Genomic DNA, 7,143 nt, shown 5'->3' with positions numbered 1-7,143 from the left:
TTCGTCAACCTCTCGATTTTTTTTACAATCTGAGTGCGGGTATGAAATAAATTTCAAAAATTCCGTCGTTCTTATTCGATTTCATTTTACTGAATATATCATATATAATAATGGGTACATGGCATTCCATACGAACTCAACTTGGTCCTGATTTGGCTGACGATTTTTTACATCATTGATTTGACTCTTGAAAGAACTCGGGATATTTCTTTCAAATTATTTAGAATCGATTTGAATTATTTACAATTTTGGAAGACAGAAAAATTTTTTTTATCACCTATGAAAATTCTTGTCTTTTTTCTTGTTTCTTTCGACATTTTTTATTTATTTTTTTTTTTTTTTAGTTTTATGGAATGAAAAGAAAGAATCAGTCAACTTCGGCTCACGAGGCTAAAAAGTTTTGATACCTGACACACAATTTTGCAGAATGATTCGAAGTTTTTAAATCGTGTCGAACATTGTGTCTGTTTTTATAAATTGTAAATAATTCCAATGGATTCGAAATATTTGAAAAAACAAAACTGAGTGCTTTCGATAGTGAAAACAATACCGCGTAAGAAATTGTGGGACAAATCAGAGAGATTGAGATGGCACGGAATGCCCCGTATATATAAAAATATTGGAATGCGTAGAACCGCACGTAATATATATCATATAAACGGCAGCGGAAGCAATACATTTTAGGTAAGTACAACTTTTTAGCCTTCCGCGTGAGAATATCTCGTTTTGAGATTTATGTTTCCACGGCCGAAGTTACGCGTGGGTATCCCCTTACCGTCTCGGATCGGATCGAATGTATTTTGCAAGTAAAGGGCAAATACCGTATCGAATATTTCCCCCGTTCGACTCGGGTTAAGCATGTAAGGGTCCAGAAACTTCGTGGCTCGTATGGAAGCTGCAGAGAATTTTGTTACAGCCGATATATCGCTGAGCGAAACTCCAACAGTGGCGATACCGGATACCGGAAGTTCCCTCGAGGATCTTGATGCCGCCCTGAAAAGCTCCTCGGAATCCATTCACATGCGGCATTTGTGCCGGTGCATCGAAATCAGTAAAAGTCAAACTGATGATTTGCAGGAGAAAAAGTTCAGCAAAGAGGAAAAACAAACGATGATATAAAAAAAGTGAGCGAAAATAGAAGAAATATGAACGAAATAACGAAGCTCGCAAAAGTTTTAAAAATTATTTCCCATTTCCATTTCCATTGGCCATTTCTTTCAAATTATAATATTTAGCAATTTTCATCGAACAGTGGTCAAGAAAATTTTTGCAAGCTTTTGGGAATTGTGGAGAAAGTTTGTTTGTTAAGCTATACGAAAATAGATTGATCAAATTTTTATAAAATTGCTATTTTTTTTTTACACGTATTTATACAGAGAATTCATGTTTCTCGATTGAAAAACATATTTATTTTTTTTCTCTTCAACCGGAACAAATGATAGGCTTGAAGAATTCGGTGAGCGTCGTCGCTTACGAATCGGACTTTGTAGAGGTGTGATCCAATTTGCGACGAATTTAGAACCATGCGCAATACTTACTTGATTTAATCTAAAATTTAATCGTAATCGGTCAAATCGATTTTTCAAAAATTGAAAACCATAAATATTTATCATCGTGTTCTTGAGAATACTGGAGACTTGATGATAACCTCGCGAATAAAGAAAAAAAAAAAACGAAATTTTGAATAACGAAACGTATTTCCATGTTATTTTTCAGCGGAGTTTAAGAACGGGAAATGAGAGAAGATAATCACGGACCAAAGGGCTTTACTCTCAAGTAGGAATTAACATTTTATACTTCCTACGTATTTCTTATCAAACGAGCAATTTAATACGTAATAAATTATTAGTGATTGTTGATATATATGCCACCGTATATTATTAAGAGATGCGCGTCTTTACGATGATAATCCAGATTCTGTAACGCCTTATACACTTAAACCGTGTTATAGCTGGAATATTCAAGCCAACGACAATATCCTGCGAAGTTGCGATACTAAATTTTAGTACTTTCGCTTGGAGCGTTCGTTGGCTTGTGCCCTACCGGCTCGCTAATAAGCAAGGAAATTAGAACCGTAAATGTTCACGGCTCCGAGCTACGCGGTGAAACTTTACTTGCTCAAGTAATTTACAAACGTAGTGATTTTCACTGAGGAAATAACCAGATGTCGAATATTATCGGATTAAATTCTGTCATTTTCTTCTTCTTTTTTTTTTCCTTTTTGTTTTTTTTTTTTAGCAAACCTCGTTGTTCTCCAAATTCCAAATTTCAAATACCGGATTTCGTCACGCCGCCTCGTAAAGAATAACGAAAACAATTCAATATTATTGATTGCAAAGAATATGACGTTTTTCTCGTTGTATACAAAAATTATCCTTTCGCAATGATTTTTTCTTCTTTTCTTTTTTTATTTATTTATTTATTCATTTATTTTTTTTTGTTACCATGTATCCAACGAGTTTTGTCGGGTGGAAAAGAAGTTGATCAAAGAATAGGTTCTACTTTATAACCGTGATTCGAATATCGAAATAATTATTGCCGCAAGTGAATATACAACGAATAACGAAGTTTCGGCCTCTGCACCGCCTGCGTCGCAATTAACAAGGTAAACGAGAGGTTTATAATGAGAATCATGTGTCAGGAGGAGAAGCGGCGGTTGTGCCCGAGGTTGGCATACGAGCCGAGTGCGGCTCCTCGTCTTGTCGACTTCAGGGTGTAAGCAGAGGAACGTATACATGGGGCATTCCACGCCAAATTGGTAAACGGTTGACCGTGACATTTACCAATTTCACCAAGGATTTTTTCTACGTCGGTACGACCCACGAAAACCTTTTTCAAACAAGATTTCCAAATTTTTTTCAACACTCCTATTCACCCAATGAATTTTCGAACCCGTCTCTACGAACACCCAAATTAGTTTTTTAGATCCGAAAAATGAAAAAAAGACAACGTCCCGTTTTCGAAATTATGTATTTTCGCGCAAGATTCAGAGTAAAAAAATAACCCTTTCTTTCTATTGTTTTTAAAACGTTTTTTCTGCGTTCAACACCCGTTCCAAATTTATTATAACACTTACCGCGTCTCAGATTGGATTACTAAATTTTTAGACTGTTTTTCTCGTGGTACAACGCGCGGACGATTTTTTTTTTTCAAAACACTTTTCGAATTACGAATGTATTCTTTGCAGTCCACATGCCATCCGGCATTTTTATAAAGAACTGTACAAAATAGAAACAAAAGTTCTTCTACCCTGAATCATCCGTAAAAATATTTTATTTCGAAACTGAAATTTTACTTTTTCTCTCTTTCTTTTCTTGTATTTCAAAGATAAGTTTGGGTATTTTCGCGATGTGTTTAAAAAATCCACAGGTTACGTACGAGTGATTGAAAAAAAAAGGTGGAACTTTTCATTGGCTAATTTTCAGCCTCGTATCAACGCGGAAAAAATCCTAGACCAAATTAAAAAAATGTTTCGGTCAAGCTTTTGTCGAGTCGGCTGGGAATGCCTCATATATATATATGGGACATCCTCGGTACAACGAGGGCGATGCTGCGGTTCGGGGTGAGTGGGAAGCGAAAAGGTGGCGTGCATAGTGCACCGAGGACATCCTGCAGGGCGGTTTGGAGGTCAGATTTCAGCCGGCGATAGTCGAGGTCTGACAAAGCTCGTACGTGACTACTTGTCGCCTGGCCGCAGCAACGCTCTCCTCACTGCACCTGCACCAACGAACTTTCTTACCTCTCGAGGCTGTCTAAGCTCAACGCGACGGATTTCGAGATAAGAGCTTCTACCAAGGTCTCGGATTTTAAACAACCGCGCAACTGATTTCATGCGAGGATCGATCGGAATGGTATTTTTTCTGTTTTTTATTCGAGGAAATTGGAAGTAATTGGCAATGGAAATTAAGTAATTTTTATTCATTCTTACGAATTTGTCATATCATTATATTCGTTGGTTGTACGAAGATCTTTGATAAAAACGAAATGAATAATGGAAAACACTGGAAATATTGTAATGTTGATAAAAGATTGGACTTTTACGTGTCATTTGGAATCATTGAAATATTGGTGAAAATTTTTGCCGGTGCTTAGTAATTTTATTCGGATGACTACTTTCCGCTAAAGTTTCCCAAAACAATTTCTTTCTATCATGTTGGTACGGTTGAATATTCAGTTTCACAGTATCGAACCGATATTAGGTACAGATTATCATCGATGAATTGACTTTTGTAAGAAAGAAAACGCGTCTTGGTTAATCGAAATCAAAGTCTCGGCGTTTTAATTATTCAACTGAAAATATTGTTTAAAAACAAATATTGCTTTCCCAAAATTTGTTACTCCTCGTGGTAAGATTCGTCTGATTTCGCTCGACTTCTTTATTTATTTTTGAAAAGTTTACAGTTCGAAGATTCTAAGGAAAAAAAGGTCTTCTGTTTTTTTGATTATATGTAAAATTGTAATTCTGATAAGCAGAGTATTTTCTAATCAACACTATTGTACTCTTTAAAGAGGGGCTGGCTGGGCGCTCAGTCCTGCGGGACCATTGTGTCCGGACCCATTAGCGCACCCTGGAGTATGCAGGAAACGACGTCAGGTTGGCAAGCTTACAATTAGCGAACTGAAGAAGCCTACCCGCCCCAGTTTCCTCGATTTTCTCCTCGCCTATGTAGTTGGTCTCTTGCTCCTCCCCACATCTCAAGCAGAGGGTCTCCTTTCCGAGTCCTCAAATGCATGAGGTGTCCTCCCATGTACCAGTGCCCGGTTATGAGATCCATGAAGGTTCTCAGCCTGGTCCTGTTTAAACTACATAGTAAGCGTGGCTCCAAGTTTTTCGGATAAATACCATCCTGACCTCTCTCCAACTTGTGAATAGACACGCTCTGAAAATGGAGTTCAACCTGATGACCAGGGCTTCATGAAGGAGGGCCGAAAAGATCTTTGAACCTATCGCAGGTGTCGATGGATCGTCTAATTCTGCCCACCTTGACGATCTCTCCCACCGTTTTCAAATCTCCAAGTCCATGTCCATCTGGACGAGCCTATGAAGGCGGTCCCCGAGTCGATGGCTTGGACCCCCGTAAGTGGACCTCCAGCATATTGATCAGTACATGTCAATCTAGTTTTCCGCCACGCTACCGTCCAGCGGTATGAGGTCCCGTGCGGTCTGATCATTGGGCCTGACGAGAATACTCTTTGGAGCCTGAGCACCGGCTGTGGGACCTCGATCTTGCCGCAGAATCTTCTCCGGACCTCTGGCTTTCATCTTTTGATCAGTTTCTCGTCTTTCTTTCGAGTTGCTCTGTAGGTTACACAGTCAGGAGCGTCTTTTGTCTTATGGGTTCTGTTCAGGAGCTTTCGGGAACTGGGTCTGAGCTTATATCCAGGTTGGTATCGCTGACCTTTGGCTTCCTCGAGTACGCTGCCTTCAACGCCTGTATGATGGGGGATGGCAGGTGTGTTACAGGATCCTCGGATCCTCGATTCTAGCTCCTCCTTGTATGAAGCCTCTCGGGTTTATGTGTACGCCTACCTGTTCCACCTCAGCATATCTGCTGTTAGGAAAAACGAGATGCGTCTGTGGTCTGAGTGGTCTACCTCCTGCACCCACCAGTTCTTAATCAAGTTCAACAGCTTGATGGTGCAGACTGTTGGGCCGATCTGAAAACACTTTTTCGATCGTTATCACCGTTTCGTGATTGAAATCTGTGCTACAGATACATGTCTGTTTGTATTGACTAACTATCAGATTGATTCAACTTGCAAAGACGTGAAAAAGAAAAAAAAAATAATTGCTCGCCTCGAGCATTTCTCAGATCAATCAATTCGGATATCAACGCGAGATGAAAAAGGAAAAAAAAGCAACGGTTTCGTCCTCATATTGGGCCAAGTCAAATAAATATCAGTTGCTTGGATAAATATCATCTCCCAGCTCGTATTAGGAATTGTACACACGTCGCGAGATGCTTTCGCGGGATTGATTATTTTTACGTTTCTATAAATTTACAGCTGCATGAAAGCTGTAACAACGTATGAAACGAATATTAAATTATTCCATAAATCTGCCGCTGTTTGAAAATTATGATAATTGATCCATTTCCCATAACAAAACCATCGGTGATTGGCATAATGTTTCGCTAAAATCGACCAAATGAAAAGCTTGTGAGATTCTGCAAATTGTATAAAATAATTTGAAATTTTTGTACATTTTTAATTGCGCGAGCTTTTTTTTTTTTTTTTTGTTTTTGAGAATCGAAATTCACAAGTTTCAACAAGTTTTTAGAACAAATTTCCATCAAATTTATCTGTGTTCAAAGTCTTATTTTGCCAAATTCTTACTCTTTCATACATTCTATCGTTAATTGTTGTTGTTGACAAGCAAATTCGAAAAAAATCCAAAAGGGAAAAATGAAAATTGGATCTGTTAGATGCGCTGATCGAACGCGATTACCAGAGAAGCAACTTCTTTAACAAATCTATAAATTTGTAGATCGCGTTTCTTTTTATAAGGTCCCTAAAAGGACTGAGAGAAGAATATAATTAAAAATCAATGCCGCGATGGTCCGGAATTCCCCATATATATATATATAATACAGCAGATTCGAGGCAAATACACCGCAAATTAATGCAAATTATGGCACCGCGTAGTCTCGGCGAGGATCTCGAGTCCTGAGGAACCTTTTCTTATGTAAAACAGGACGAAGGAATATTCTACATTGGGATATCTGTCCAGATCTGACGGGTTCTTTGTCCCTCGGTTGTTTCCCCTGAACAATACAAGCTAGTTTCGTGTCAGATTTCAATCCTACATCACGTACCTACATAATGTTCGATTATCCTCAGCCGATACGCCAGAATCTTGTCCTTTTTCCTCCCATCCTTTCTTTCGCCATCGTTGCATCATCCGCAGCTCGAATATCCTTAAAAAATAAGCTGAAACAGGAAGTCACGAAGTCGTTGTATCGATTTTACATCAGTTAACGAACCTTCGATGGTTGGAATGTTTGAATGCATAATTAAATGGTCTAATTAACCCCCAAAGCTCGGGGAAATAATTGATTCGTACAGAGCCACCCTCTCTGTATCTATCTATCTCTCTCCTTTTATTTCTCTCTCCCTCTCTCGTTATGCCTCGATAAATGAGTT

This window comes from Neodiprion fabricii, chromosome 3 (assembly GCF_021155785.1).
Source record: "Neodiprion fabricii isolate iyNeoFabr1 chromosome 3, iyNeoFabr1.1, whole genome shotgun sequence".
Taxonomy (NCBI): Eukaryota; Metazoa; Arthropoda; class Insecta; order Hymenoptera; family Diprionidae; genus Neodiprion; species Neodiprion fabricii.
Note: the sequence above shows the minus strand (reverse complement) of the source record.